Source organism: Pleurodeles waltl, chromosome 1_2 (assembly GCF_031143425.1).
Source record: "Pleurodeles waltl isolate 20211129_DDA chromosome 1_2, aPleWal1.hap1.20221129, whole genome shotgun sequence".
NCBI lineage: Eukaryota > Metazoa > Chordata > Amphibia > Caudata > Salamandridae > Pleurodeles > Pleurodeles waltl.
In genome coordinates, this window is record NC_090437.1 from 1,211,423,586 (window position 1) to 1,211,439,785 (window position 16,200).

Sequence of the window (16,200 nt, forward strand, 5' to 3'; positions counted from 1 at the left end):
CCCCTACCATGGTAAAGGAAACTCCACTGAGAAAGGACATCAATGGGGCAGCCAGGCACCTCAGGGGACAGAGGCAGCGGGTGGCAGGGTGGGGACTCAGGTCTTGAAGGTGGGGTTTGGGTTTAGGTTTAGGAGGTGGAGGTGGAGAGGGTTTGGGCATGCCCTTGGAAGGAGGGGGGTGGGCCTGGACTGGGGGGTGGCAGAGGGACCTGGGACAACACAGGACTTGTTCCTCCCTGGAGAAGGGGCATGGGAATTGGAAGGGCAGACTGGGGCGGACTTAGACGAGGAAGGAGTGGACTGGGCTAGGGCATGGGAACGTTTAGGGACAAGACAGGGGGCCAGTGGGTTCAAACAGATCAACACAGGAGAAAAAAAGCTTCTTAGGTGCAGTTGGAAGGGATTTGGAGCCAGGTCTGGGAGTGGAGGTTGAGGGAGTGGTGGTACAAGCTAAAGGTGTGCTGGATGTGGATGCAGGTGCCTGTTTAGTATGTTTATGTGTGGTGGATGTATGTGGTGTGGATGAGTGTGAGCATTTGAGTGTTTTGGGAGGAGGGGGTTGGACACAGTGGGAGAGGACAGGCTGCCAGTGTAGATGGATGTTGTGTAGGTGTCTGCAGGTCTGGTGAGTGTGCTGCAAGTGTATGTGAATGTAGTTGTGGTGAGTGCAGGTGTGGTGTGGTGTCTGGGGTGCATGACTGGATGTCAGCTGTTGTGGTGACTGCAAGAATGGGGCAGCATCAGTGACTGAGGGTGCAGTGCATGTGGGTGTGCATGGTGAGGTGACAGACATGGAGGAGAGGGAGGCTGACACAGTGGGGGAGGTGGGTGTTGTTGTGTGTGCTTTGGTATGTTGGGTGTGTGCCTGCCTGTGGTGGGAAGTGTGGTGCTTGTGTTTCTCTGTGTGCTTCTTGTGTGTTGATCTGTGTGCATGGCTGCCTGTATGTGTGCTTGGGATGGGGACACTGGCTGCCGTCAAAGAGAAGGCCAGAGCCTGAAAAGATCTCTGTAGGCCAGACATGGCACCTTGAATGCCTTTCATTGATGCATCTGGGATGCTAGCCCCTGGATTGCATTCACGATGGTTGTCTGCCCTACATAGATGGTTCTCAGGAGGTCAATAGCTTCTACAGTGAGGGCAGCAGGGCTGCCTGGAGCAGGGGATGAGGTGCCTTAGGCAAAGGAGACGCCCATCCTCCTGGGTGAGCGGGCATGGGCACCTCGTTGGGGAGCAACTGGAATGGTGGCAATGGTATGGGGGGTGGCAGAAGATGACAAAGAATGGGTGGGCCCAGTACGGTCCGCTACCACCAGTGAGCTGCCATCGGAGGAGGTATCAGCGTCACTACCTCCAGTAGTAGTTGCCTCCCCCGTGGTACTCCACTCGCCATCCAACCCACTGGTCCCCTTGGCATCGGTCAACTCTGCCTCCTTGGAACCATGGGCTGCTGCATCCCCAGCTCCCTCGCCAGATGACACTAATGTACACAGGGACACAAGAGCAGAGGGGTGGGGAAACAAAACAAGACAGACGTATGTCAATTCCAGGAAATATGTACATGTTGGGACACATACACTCCCACCCAGCTCAGGCACAAACCCTCAGCAGACACAACACATGTTATGAATGTGCCCTTGACTAGTAGGCATGAGCCCAGACTATACTACATTCCCATCCTGAACCACTACTCTGATACACTTTGTGAAGTGAACCCATGAGAGACGATGCCAAGCCAACACATCTACAAGTTCATGAGGCTACATTGAATACACTATTACAAAAAGGGGACCCCTCACCGGCCTACAGACACTACCAAAACTAGCTATGACATTATACCACCGACGCGGAGGGGGGCAGGGCTGATGGGACACAACAGTCTATGTGCCTGGCGTTACTATGCATGCACTCCTTAGCATCTAACTACACTCATCATAGTGGCATCACAACAGTGTTGGCACTCTCCCCCCTGTGGCTGCGGTGCTGCCTTCAAGCACCCATCCAAATCCACATAGGCCACCGCCAAAATGCAGGCCATTAGGGGGGTCAGGGTCCAACGGGCACCCCTTCCTCATTGGGAGGCCTTCCCCAGCTGGGCCTCTCCGGTCTTCCTGGCCCAACGCCTCAAGTCCTCCCACCGCTTCCTGCAGTGGGTGCTCCACCGGTTGTAGGCCCCCAGGGTCCGCAATTCCTTGACGATGGCATGCCATAGTCCCCTCTTCTGATGGGCGCTGACCTGCATGGGACACGCAGAGTAAAGAAACAGACATCAGTGTGGGTGCCCCGTACACAAATACCATGCCCGTTCATACTGACATGACCCATGGAGACATGCATATGAACAAATACCAAGCAGAAACTGCCAGACACACTATGGCTGAGGTTTCATACACTAAACACAAACACATACAGGCATCTGCCACATTCACACACAGCTAAGGAGGACAGATAGCAACTCACCTGCTCCTCTGGGCCCATACAACTTGGCATACAGGGGTAGGACCCCGTCCACAAGTTTCTCAAGCTCCTCTGCAGTGAAGGCAAGGGCCTGTTCCCCTGTCACACGCACCATCTCAGGGACCACAGTCAGGACACAGCAGCACACGTAGTGGAGTTCTCTTCACGTATTGCAGGAGTCAAGTGTCAAGGGTTTGTCAAAATGGCAGTAGATACCGCGGCGGTGTGCACCGTCATTGCCAACGGCAATCATGATTGACAACGATGTAATCCAATAATCAGGTGCAAGGCGGTGAACACTGCATACCGCGATGACAACTAATGTCAGCGGAATTAAGTCACTTCCACACTACAATACCTGGATGGCAGAAGGCTGCCATTTTGCTTCCACCAAGTCTCCATAGCCTGGCCGGGGGCATCATCCATGGCCCCATTCTCTTTCCCCCTCATCGAGTACTGACACGACTACTGGTCCCCCACATGTAATCATGGTTGGAAGTGTGCCTACACTGTGATGCCATTATGACTGAGACATCTCACCACACATTAGCCTGATGGACTACCTCATTCTTTCTGTGTGTGCGTTACCTATGTGTCGCATTGTAGAAATGCATTGTGACACCATGTGATGCAAGTGTATGTCCAAACTCAAAATGAGTTCCTTCATCACCCATAGGTTCAGACCCATATGGTGAGGGAGAGCCCCATCTGTTTACAGACCCCTAGTAGATCTGGCCACCATGGAGGAACGTCACATCATCATAACTTACTGACTTAATCGAGCCACAATACTTGACCTCTGTGCAGTAATGGATCCTGTTCTGAAGCCGGGCAATCGGAATCAGCATGCCATACCTACAACTGTGCATGTGCTATCTGTGCTCCATTTTGTGGCCACAGGCTTATTTCAAGTGACAGTGGGCGTGGCTGCAGGGGTATCTCAGCCAATGTTCAGCCACATCCTTACGGGATGCATTTTTTCAACACTTGGGCTGATCTCACCGCCATCAATTCAGGATGTTATGCCTTTGCTTATATCCCCCACATGATAGGTGCCGTTGATGGAACCCACATAGCCCTCATATCTCCAAGAGTGAATGAACAGGTGTATCGGAATCGTAAGAACTATCACTCCTTGATAGTACAATTGGTGTGTACTGCTGATCAGTACATTGCACATTTCAGTGCAAGGTTCCCAGGATCAGTCCATGATTCATTTGTCCTGAGGAACAGCAGTGTGCCACACATGATGGGACAACTACAGGGGGGCAGAGCGTGGCTCATAGGTGAGTGTGTATGACACTGGATCAGTTACATAGCTGACAGCCAGGCTGTATGCAAGTAGATTGTGTGTGTTTCAACCCTCTTTCTCCCACTTTTGCAGGGGATTCTGGCTACCCCAACATGCAATGGCTGCTGACACCTGTGAGGAATCCCAGGACAGATGCAGAGAGGAATTATAATGAGGCCCCTGGTCGTACTAGGAGGTGATTGAGTGCACCATAGGACTCCTGAAAGCAAGATTTTGTTGCCTCCATCTCTCTGGAGGATCCCTGTGCTATGTCCCTGACAAGGTGTGTAAGATGGTGGTGGCCTGCTTCATGCTGCACAACTTGGCTGTGAGAAAAGCTATCCCACTTCTAGAAGAGGAGGGTGCTGTCCAACCAGCCCTGCCACCTCAGAGGAGGGATGAGAGTGATGGTGAGGAAGAGGGGGAAGATATAAACTCCAGGACCCAGCTAATCCACCTATACCTCCAGTGACTCTCAGGTACTATTTTATGATGCTGATAGTGTCATAGTTTGGACTCTTGCTCTGGGCAAGACTGCTGGTTAAAGGATGACAGTACTTTTGTCTGTAGGCGACTATGTCTATCCTACAACAAATCGCAACTGTTGTCCCAACCTTACCGGCTCACTAGCAGCACCTCACCAGAAACACAATAGTAAAAGGTGATTTGTGGCAGCCTTTACGCATGGACTCGAGAATAAGACATCTCAGGGAGTGTCGTGGTTAAACGGAGATTACCCCTTTCTCACAGATATATCATGTCTCATACAAACACAGGCAATGACAAAGATGCAGTAAAGTTTCAATAGTTTTTATTTAACATAACTGCAATTTGCGATAAGTTGCATGGGCTGCAATGATCAGGATAATGAATAATGAAAGAAACAGAATTGTGAAAACGAGAGTCATTATTACGAAGACCCCCACCATCTTGCAATGCATAAGAGAGAAATAAGAGATGTAATATGCCCTAATACCCTAATGTGAGAGGCCTAACCTCCTACCTAAAGGAGAGCTGGGTTTGCTAAACCTAATCTGCCAATGCCAAGTCCATGAGAGGAGTCCCCAACCCTTGACACCTTGGAATGAGGTCTCTATCTCAGACTCCGTAGGGACACGAAGACTAGGTCAGCGTCAAGACGACGTGCAGCATCGATATCAGCGATGGTGGCAATGCCCTCTGGTCGGAATCCCTCTGATTATCTGTCTAAAGTGCGATGTATTTATACAGATCCACAAGAGCCCCTGACGTAGGTGTGTTCCCAAACAATAGATAACAGACATGCTTGGGACGGCAATTAACATAAACAATCCCTCGAAAGTATAGAGAGGGAAAATCCCTAAGTGTGAACACCTACTGTTTGTTTGTCTTTGTTTCTTGATCTTGACCCCTTAGCGCAGTGACACTAATAATGCAAAGCATAACAAGTGGCCTAACTATAAACAAGGCAGCCATCTTAGAAGAATTAAATAATTAAATGGGCTAAGACAGAGCAAGCTAAGTAGGTTAAAAGTCACTAGGTGACGGGGGCACAAGTCTGCAAGCCAGAGACTAAACTAACTCCTGTTTCCCATTAAAACGAACTAAGATTCACTACACCCTCCCCATTGCCGTAACAAGTATGACGAAGGTACAGGAACCCAAACGCTAAAAGTGCTCTGAACTAAAAAGTAAAAGCATAAAAACCAGCTAAAAATCTTTTAAATGTGTTAAAAAAGGTAATAAAAACAATTACGCTAAAACACATACAGAGATGTTAATGTCAACCATGACAAGAACAATGTGCCAAAGCAAGTTAATTTAAATGCATAATTTTGAATCGGGAATGGCAAGTCAATTCATCAAATTATTTGCTGTACGCATGATCTTGAAGAGTGTCATCGAAGTCACCAACCAATGACCTAAAAAATGAGTCAACATCATCTGATGTTAAATCGAGTGCAGGGCGGACAAACGGATCCACAGAGCAGTAGTGAGCAGTACTTTCTGGTGTAACGTCATTTGTTGCAGTGCCCTTGTCCATGGTAGATCTCAAAACAGAAGGCTCATAGGTGGCCTCGCGGAGCAACCTCAGTCTCAAGGGCCATGACGGTGTATGAGCCCTCATCGGGGACATGAGCAGTTCGTGGTCCACAGGAGATTTCGGTGCAACAGCAAGACAGACCATAGGCAGATGTTCAAAGAGGCACCAAATGCAGCGGAAGACTGGTTGTACGCACCAGAAAAGGGGCCAAAATGACAACGACTAATCGTGCTCCTGTTCCACCAGCAAGAGTGCACCGAAGATCCGAACCATGCGTTCACGGCACAGTGGAGTTGGTGGGAGCGGCTCTATTGCTCTGCGTAGCTGGAAAGAAACAACCACTGCGAATCAGAAGAAATAGCAGTAGTAGTCCGCCAATCAAAGCCAAAATAATTGGAAAGCCACCAAACACGCTTGAGAAGAGCGAGTGGATGGCTGACGGGATGACTCCGAAGACAGTCTGGAAGATGGACACGAAACCAGACCCAACAGCCTTAAAGAAATGAACAATCCCAGTGGTGCTTGAAGCATTGAATATTCTGGATACCAGTTCTTCAGAGTGCTTGGGGAAGTTGGTATTTAATAGGTATTGTATCTCGGCTGATGATCTCGCAATCTGGAGAGTATACGTCTCCTTTGGGGAGGACAAGGCGACCTGTTTTTGAAACAATAGCGCCTTTAGCCTGCTCATCTTGTCATAGTTCACATTAATAGTATCTATGTGGGGGCCACATGTCAGATACTTTTATCTCTCATTTGGGGGGAAACAAAACATGTCCACAACATGTAACGACCTTCGAGACCGAGACTGCGTAGGCAATTCCTGGTCGCATGCTGCAACAACTTTGATCGTACCTTCCCACTGCAAGATGTTTCAGGCAGTTTGAGAAACGAAAGGTCGAAATGGGTAAATTAATTATGCCATGTAAGAGCCAGATAGTTAAAGAACTCTCTGCTACCGTGAAGGGCAACTTATCTAACTTTTCTACATGAAGCATGGTGAAACTAGCTTCCCTTTTAGCCATCGTCTGTTGTTCTCTGGAAAAATTAAAAGCAGTGAAGAATTCACTCCCGTAAATGTACTTCCATAGAATATGGCCATTTTTCAGTGTCTGTAAAGTCCAACCCAGCTGCATGATGGAACGTAGCTGTGTTTGCCCATGATATAACCGGGACAAGTCTGTCTGAGTGATATTAATAGCAGACAACACTATATTTGATAGTGAATAAATCCTGTTGGACAGAGTGTTCATGCCATTGTCAACAACCGCTAAAGCCTTTTCTAAATTTTCCTCATCTAATTGCCTTAAACGCGCAGCAGCCTCAAGCTGTGAAAGTTTCCAACTTTAATTATGCATAGCATGTGAAAACCTTTTCAAACGCTTTTTTCTAGGACCCAGCAGAAAATCCGGCAAATCTATATCTTTGAAAAGGGTGTTCAGGTGTTGCTTAACTGCGGCTAACGGGTTGGTCTGTACCCATTTCTGGCACAGCTTACCCACACTGTATGTTGTAACTATACCTGTATGTTGACCCGATATAAAGTGAGGGTCTGGCCTGTTAATTGAAAAAAACCCTGAAGAGTTCAAAAAACGCGCTTGACACTCATTTGTGTCAGTGGGCCATATTACCCACCCGCCGGGACTGGAAAGTGAAGAATTATAGGTACCAGCCTTAACCATTGCGTCTAGCCTATCCTCTGTGATATTAAGGAAGTATTGCCAATCTATAAACCTTGCCAGAGTAGGGATATTGGGTGTGTTCAAGTCTTCAATTTTTGCTAACCCCAGCCAGATTGTCTGCTGAATTGTGTCATTTAAGAAAATCATTTGCACAGGGATGAGGCATGCTCGAAATAAAGCTTCCCTACCCTGTATCTGCCAATCTTGTGTTCCCCATACACTTTTCAAATCAATAGTGCTCTTCCAGTATTCGTAACCTTCAACTGCGAGCCGGGAAACAAAGGGATCTGAATAAATCAGTTTTGTATCATTTAGCAAAATTTTCCTCATTTGTGCCGGATGTCTTTTAAAATAATATGACTCTGCTTCTTTTGTGTCATGCCCAGAAAAGTATATACATTTATCTCTATAGTGCTTTGGGCTCCCCACTGGTGGTGTAGAACAGTGTTCCCACTGTGTGTAGTTTAATACTGGCCTGTATCTAGTGGCACGGTGTAGGTAGTAATGTCCCCAATTGTTATAGCAGAACATTTCCCCATAATTCATTGCATGTTCAATAACATCATCACTTTCAAAAGCGGAATAGTCCTTCATTTCAGTTAGCATGGAATCAACTGTTTGGACATACCAATCATCAGAGACAACATCAGGTGTAATTACATCTGTCATAGAACTTTTGAACACGTATGATATATGAATAATTTCTGTAGGCCTGTATATATAGGAAATGGAACTTTGTCCCACACAATCCCATCAGAAATTGGTATTGATGTAACATTTACACGGGACAAGTCTCTTCGGACCTTATGTGAGGAATGATATGGAGTTAAAGCTTCATCAACAGGCTCCACAGAGGAGCAATCAGGAATATAGGGGGTCATTCTGACCCTGGCGGTCTCCAACCGCCAGGGCCACGAACGACTGAAGCACCGCCAACAGGCTGGCGGTGCTTCATTGCCCATTCCGACCGCGGCTGTAAAGCCGCAGTCGGAAAACCGGGTCCGGCGTTTTCCCGCCGGATTAGCCCCGGCTGGGCGAATCCTCCATGGCGGCCCTGCAAGCAGCGCCGCCATGGGGATTCCGACCCCCTTCCCGCCAGCCTGTTCTGGCGGTTTTCACCGCCAGAAACAGGATGGCGGGAACGGATGTCCTGGGGCCCCCTAACAGGGCCCCAGTATGCTTTTCACTGTCTGCTTAGCAGACAGTGAAAAGCGCGACGGGTGCAACTGCCCAGCGGGAAAGTCAGAATGGCCCCTGCGGTCTTCAACCGCCGCCCGCCAAACTCGGAATGACCCCCATAGTGACCATTTATAAGCAAAAAGAAAACAGTCACAACACCAATCCATAAAAAGAATGCAAAAAATGTCAAACAGAACCATAAATAGTTCCATGGGTATATCAAATAGTTCTTTTTAAGCCATCGATACAGCTTACTCCATTTTGAAACATTGTCAATCACAGTAGTGGATGAGTCGGAAGAAAAGTCATCAATGTCAATGAAATAGCCAGAGGCAGTCTCCGCAAACACGGTAGCCGGTGCACTATCTGTACTTTGGTCCACTTCACGTGGAGGCTCTTGGTAGATGATGTCATTAGTCTGTGATGTGTTTGTGTAAAAAACAGCCAAATCATGGACAGGAGTTGGTACTGAAGTGGTGACAGGAACTAACAAGAGTTCATTTTCTGCCCTCCCCATGGTCGAGGAGGTATCAGGAACACTGTTGGACATTGTTGCATAGTCCGCAGTAATGTTGTGCATCCTACTGTGTAGATGTATGTCCTGTTGGGTAGTGAGAGGGGATCAGGAACCACCCAAGCGACCTCTTGGTCTACTGTGAAGGATCGGCCACGTGGTGTAGTTTGATGTCATCAATGGAGATGAATCTGTTCGTTCTAGAGTCCGACAGCGGTGGTAAGATGACAGTCCCGGTGCCTTGAATTCCCAAGACCGGTACAGGTGCTCTATATGATGGACCGAACTCCTTCTTCACTGCGATCTTCTCACAAACCAGATCCCCATCTTTAGGAATCCAGCCAGTCGAAGTTTTCGCTAAATCCCTTATTCCTAAGGTGGCAGCACTTGCAGATGATTTATCATCACAAAATTGCTGAAGCTCCTGTAAAACAGTGAGACGTTCATTTATGTCAAATGGTGTTTCTGCGGCCACCATACCAGGGGCATCAAGATCTGGGACATACATAGGTATCCCAAAGAGAACCTCATATGGAGTGCGTCCCCCCAAGGACCGTCTTGGCAGATTGTTCAGTGCTCTCTGGACCCCATATAGGTGCTGTAACCAGCTGCGGCCTGAACCTAATACTCGAGCTGTTAAGGACTGCTTTAGATCACGATTCCGCCTCTCCACGACCGAATTTCCCTCGGGATGGTACGGTGAGGAGTAATGGAGTTCAACACCCATCGTCCCCATGGTGTCCTTGAATGCCTTAGAGGCAAATGCAGGGCCCTGGTCCGAATGGAATGCTGCAACCGCATATGTACCGATAAAGATCAGCAAGTCTTTCATAACAGTCCGGGCATCAGCCGACCGCTGTGGCCATACCCACAGGAATCTAGAACAAGAATCTACAGCGACTAAAATTTATTTGTATGCACCATCAGGATGTAAGGGACCACAGTGGTCCAGGTACACATACTGTAGTGGCCTGTTGGATACTAAGAGGGATGTCTGCGGTGGGCGTTTGATATTAGAGCCCTTTATCTGCTGGCAAATGTCACAGAAAAGGACATACTGTTTTGTTCATCTGCATAGACCAGGCCACCAGAAGCGTTTCTGTAGGAGTGTTATTGTGGCCGATATACCAGCATGTGCAGAAGCGACACCCGCATGCGCTGCTTTAATTAGGTCTAATCTGTCATCTTCATTGGGGATCACTCGATCTCCAACCCCAGGAATTGTTGTGTAAGCAACATTCTGCGCACTGATATGGTAAGTATAGTTTGGAGGGTATGCTTTTGGAAGGGGCTTGCCTGCAGCCGAAGCTTTAACGGCAGTCAATATTTCATTATCCAATCTCGTCTGTGAACAAGTCACTGCAGCCACAGAAGCCGTAGCTACTGCTGATTTGGCTGCTTCATCAGCCAATGTATTACCAGTAACGTGTACTCCTACACATTGGTGTCCCAATGTATGTACTACATGGACACACAGAAGCTTATCCTTAAGATCAGCCACCCTTCCCCACAATATTTTGTGTTTAATGGTGTTCCCTTTAGAATCTCTAAACCCGTTCAGTTTCCAACGATTGAGATAGTATTGTAGGACTGAACGCAGTAATAAGGGTCACAGACTATTAAAGTCCGGCATCCTGGCTCAGTATGTTCAGGGGCTAGAATAAGACCCTTAAGTTCACCCAACTGGGCCGTGCAGTCCCCTAGGGTCTGCGTGTAGGTATTGTGTGGGTGGAAGACTCCATCTTCCATCATTCCGCTCACAGCTGCGCAAGCTGCGGGGTATTGATGTTTAGTACCTACAGCCGGTTGTGCTGAACCATCAGTATATATGACAGTATGGTATCTGTCCAGGGGCAAGATATTTATAGGAGCGTGGTACTCCTGTTCGTATTGGGGAAACTCTTGTTTCTGAAGTTTTGGATCAAAAATGTAATCGACATCAGTGGCGGTCAGAGACGTTGCCCATTGAATCCAACGTGGATGTAATGCTTTAGCGTTCGGAACGCTAGCTTTGGTGACAGCCTATAAGGCCGGCACCGGGGAGACAACAATAATACACTTCCCCTGGGCAAGTGGCCCCTCTTTTATGATGGCCATCTGAACTGCCATCAGAATCTTTTCTGTAGATGCAAAACGTTGTTCTGCACTGGAGTATAAATGTGATTTATATGCTATGGGTACTGTGTCACCCTCGTTGAAGGTGACCTAAGTAAATCCAATTGCACCAGGAATTTTTCTGATGACCAAATTTGTTTTATTGTCACATGTGTGCAAGTGTTTAGCTTCTAGCAGGTCCTGTTGCATTTCCCTAAGGATGCGGGTGTGTTCAACCGTCCAATGTCTGCTAGAAAAATTGGGCTGAACCAAATCATAAAGTGGCTTGATACGCTGTGCATAATCTGGAATGTGCGTTCTGCCAAAGTTAAAGAAACCTAGTAATGACTGTAGTTTCTTAAGTGTGTTAGGAGTTGAGCAAAGTTTTCCAGAAAGTGCGGGCCAGGCTCTTTCCCACGTATGATAGCTCATATCCCAGGAATAATACACTGAGAAAGGCGATCTTGCTTTTCTTAAAGTTGAATTTGTAACCGAGGTCTGCAAATCCTAAAATGATCCGATCGACCCTTGCAAGATGAATGTCGAGGACGTCGTCTGTGAGATATATGTCATCTACATAGAATAACTCCTCGGAATCAATATCATGTAATATTGATGTTACATAGGCTGAAAATAGCCCCGGGCTGTTTTTATAGCCTTGAGGTAAACGACAAAAGCGTTTCTGAGAGCCAAATGAAAATGCACCCAGGTCCCGACTTTCGTGTGCTAAGTTCTGGCAGAAAAAGCCATTAGATATGTCTAATGTTGTTTTATATTTTGTACACACTATATTGTTTATTAGTGTTGTGCTATGTGAATTTTGTATAGCATATGTGCGTGTATGACTATTTAAATGTCTATAATCAATGACTATTCTATATGAAAGGTCCGGCCTTGCAACAGGGAATAATGGATTATTCATTGCAGATGTACAGGGCTCAATCACTCCTTGGTACTAAAGCTGGGTGTGGATCTCCCTCACCGGAGCTTTCGCTTCATGTTTGACAGGATATTGTGGCTGCGGTTGGGGTGTAGACCTAATGGGAATAACATGACTAGGAGACTCCTTGTCCCAACCTACATGATTGCAATATAATGCAGGTGCCTGCACTAAAGCCCATTTAGCAGCATAGGACTCTTTGTCTACTTCCGGAACAGGATCAGAGAAAGAAGGCAAAATGACATCTTCCCCATGCCGGAGCTTGCGGACGTGTTCAGATGGTCAGTCTCTTTCGGTCAATAGGATATCACTAGTAAGTTCATCCCAAAAATCACACTAATAGCGCGCTCCACGTCTCCCTCTATCTGAATTTTTAAATCATAAACCCTATCGGGGGGAGAACGCTGCCATCCGCTGTTTCAACTGCGATGCAATCGCTTGTTGCTGTCGCATCCAGATGATCTTTCAGACTCTGGCGACATATCGTGACCTCTGCTGCGCTGTCTAACAGAGTCACTGCCCACGTCTTGTTCCTCAACAGTGTTCTCAAGTATACTGGCATTTTTAGCTGTCAGTGCTGCCACCTTCTTCTTTTTAAACTGTGGCTTTTGCTGAGGAGTCTTTTCTTCTTTTTTAATGGTAGACTGCTGTGAGTCTTTCTTTTCTTTCACGTATTCAGGACGTCGATCTGGACAGCCCCCTCTCTCGCTACGTCTATCCGGTGCGTCCTGAAAGGAACGAGAGGGACGTGAATCAGTATATCTGTCTGGATTTTTAATGTTCTCCCTATTTCTGAGATTGTATCTCCTTTCGGAGTTTTCCGGGTGTGGAGAATCAGCTCTCTTATTCCTTCTTTCTTTGAAATCTTTTGTTTGTCCCAGCGCTTCTTAGGGCCCTCTTGTGCCTGCTTTGTACCTTCCTTATGGGTGGTACCTTGTAACTCCAATTTCTTTGGTTTGGCTCCCAAACTATCCCACCCCATACTAGTATAGGTATCGGAAATAATTTTCAGTAGCTGTCTCTATTGTTCCTGGTGTGGAGTTTTCCAGAGATGCTGGCGTATTGCCAGTGCTGCAGCTTCCCCCTTAATGTTACTGAGTATTATTGAGGAAACCGCGTCAAAATTACGCATTCATTTCATCCCCAAATCCAAGGCAGGTGCTGCCCCATGCTCATTTTGTATTTGTTTTAACACTTCTGGTAAATTGGCTAGTGTCGGGGTACCATGTGTGGTAGTATATATGGCAGCGAAGTCTGTACCCCATGTGGCACAGTCATCCACCGAGGGAACCATTCCAAAAGGCAAGCACATAGTGAGCAGTCTATGTTTTTCCTGTGGTCCCGTATGGGGAAACACAGCTTCCAGCTGATTCGTTTTCTGGGAAATCCAGAACGGTATTTTTTCCCGTTCCGTGGGCATTTTACCCATAATAGTATGCACTGTTTGTGGATTAATCCCAGTAGCTAATTGATAACCACCAGGTGATGGCGGTGCTGGACGTGCTGGTGTCGTGTTCAATGTTCGCATTACGAACTGAACTAATCGTCTATATAATGTCACCAATTCATTATATAAATCTCGCAGATCTGCTATTTGCATATTCTGTATGCCTGGGTGAGGTGTGTATGTGGCAAACATAGGCCATGTAGGTCCGTCATTATTTAAGGGACCTAACCTCACTCTTTGTAGTATATGTGTTAGGGCGCCTTCAAAACCAGTTCTAAGGCTCTTGATATGTGAGCGATATCTCATGATACTGGTATGCTCGGTACCGTAAAGGTACATTTGCAACTTCATATGTGTGGAATGTATGCGATCTTTGGTCTACCTCAGGAAAGGTGACCCAACAGTAAAATGTTTCTGTTTGGTATGCTTCATTAGCTGCTACTATAATACTAACATCCCTGCCCTCATCTGTAAGGCCAGGCATTAATAAATTTTGTGTTAGTGCTTGTCTAGCATTTTCAGGAATGTCTATGGCAGCAGCCATTTTTGTTTAGAGAAACTGAACACCACAATGAGGAGTATAAGTCCTTTTATGAGTTCGAGCTCGAACAACCTACAGCTTAATCAGGTGTTACCTTTTCAGCTGAGGATGATTTTCCCAAAGACCACGGACGTCTCCGTATAATGGTACTTAGGGTACCTGTTGTCTGTGAGACAGTGATAGTCGGGGTATCCGTAAATTAGTGCCTAAACAACATTGTTGGTGGCGCCATGTCGTAGTTTGGACTCTTGCTCTGGGCAAGACTGCTGGTTAAAGGATGACAGTACTTTTGTCTGTAGGCGACTATGCCTATCCTACAACAAATCACAACTGTTGTCCCAACCTTACCGGCTCACTAGCAGCACCTCACCAGAAACACAATAGTAAAAGGTGATTTGTGGCAGCCTTTACTCATGGACTCGAGAATAAGACATCTCAGGGAGTGTCTTGGTTAAACGATGATTACCCCTTTCTCACAGATATATCAAGTTTTATACAAACACAGGCAATGACAAAGATGCAGTAAAGTTTTAATAGTTTTTATTTAACATAACTGCTATTTGCAATAAGTTGCATGGGCTGCAATGATCAGGATAATGAATAATGCAAGAAACAGAATTGTGAAAACGAGAGTCATTATTACGAAGACCCCCACCATCTTGCAATGCATAAGAGAGACATACAAGATGTAATATGCCCTAATACCCTAATGTGAGAGGCCTAACCTCCTACCTAAAGGAGAGCTGGGTTTGCTAAACCTAATCTGCCAATGCCATGTCCATGAGAGGAGCCCCCAACCCGTGACACCTTGGAATGAGGTCTCTATCTCAGACTCCGCAGGGACACGAAGACTGGGTCAGCGTCAAGACGACGTGCAGCATCGATATCAGCGATGGTGGCGATGCCCTCTGGTCGGAATCCCTCTGATTATCTGTCTAAAGTGCGATGTATTTATACAGATCTACAAGGACCCTGACATAGGTGTGTTCCCAAACAATAGATAACAGACATGCTTGGGACGGCAATTTACATAAACAATCCCTCGAAAGTATAGAGAGGGAAAATCCCTAAGTGTGAATACCTACTTTTGTTTGTCTTTGTTGCTTGATCTTGACGCCTTAGCGCGGTGACACTGATAGTGCAAAGCATAACAAGTGGCCTAACTATGAACAAGTCAGCCATCTTAGAAGAATTAAATAATTAAATGGGCTAAGGCAGAGCAAGCTAAGTAGGTTAAAAGTCACTAGGTGACGGGGGCACGAGTCTGCAAGCCAGAGGCTAAGCTAACTCCTGTTTCCCATTAAAATGAACTAGGATTCACTACAATGGCTTCACTGCATTGTTTCAGTCTGACTGTAATAAGTACTGTGGTGTCCCTTACCAGTGAGAATGCAACATCATGACTGAAGTGGCAGATGCCAGTGCACGCAATGGGATGTACAGTGTGACATACTTCAGACACTACAGTGTGTTGGATCCCCTCCTGCAATAAAAGTGGCATTATGATGATAGATGGCTAATGCATTCACATTCACAATTGATCTCTCATATTGATTAAGGACAGATATTTTGAGTGCACAGGTGTATTTATTCAAAGTCAAAACATACATGAGTGTTGGGACAGTGGAAGGGAGTGGCACATGGTGAACCACATTCTCTGGTTCATAAGCTCAGCTGTTGGTTGCACAGGGGTATCATCCATTGGGCCATTGGAAGATGGTGAGGTGGCACTGGCATGTCAACTAGGTAGCTCAGTGGCACACAAGGGAGACAGTTCAGGGCAGAGTCATTTCATGGTGCTGGGCTTGGTCTTCATTGGTGTTTCAGTGGGATGTCTGGGTCTGAGGGCACGTTTGCGAAGGTGCAGCTGGGATGCAAGGGTAGGGGTGCTGGTGTCCTGTGAGTCCTTTGGCAGTGCCACCAGTCCAGTGTATGCTGCAGATGTAGATGGCAGGGCAGTGTCATGGCTAATGGTAAGGGCCTGCAGGTGGGTGGAGGACTCAGGCTGGATGTTTGTCTGGCGCTGCAGCACAC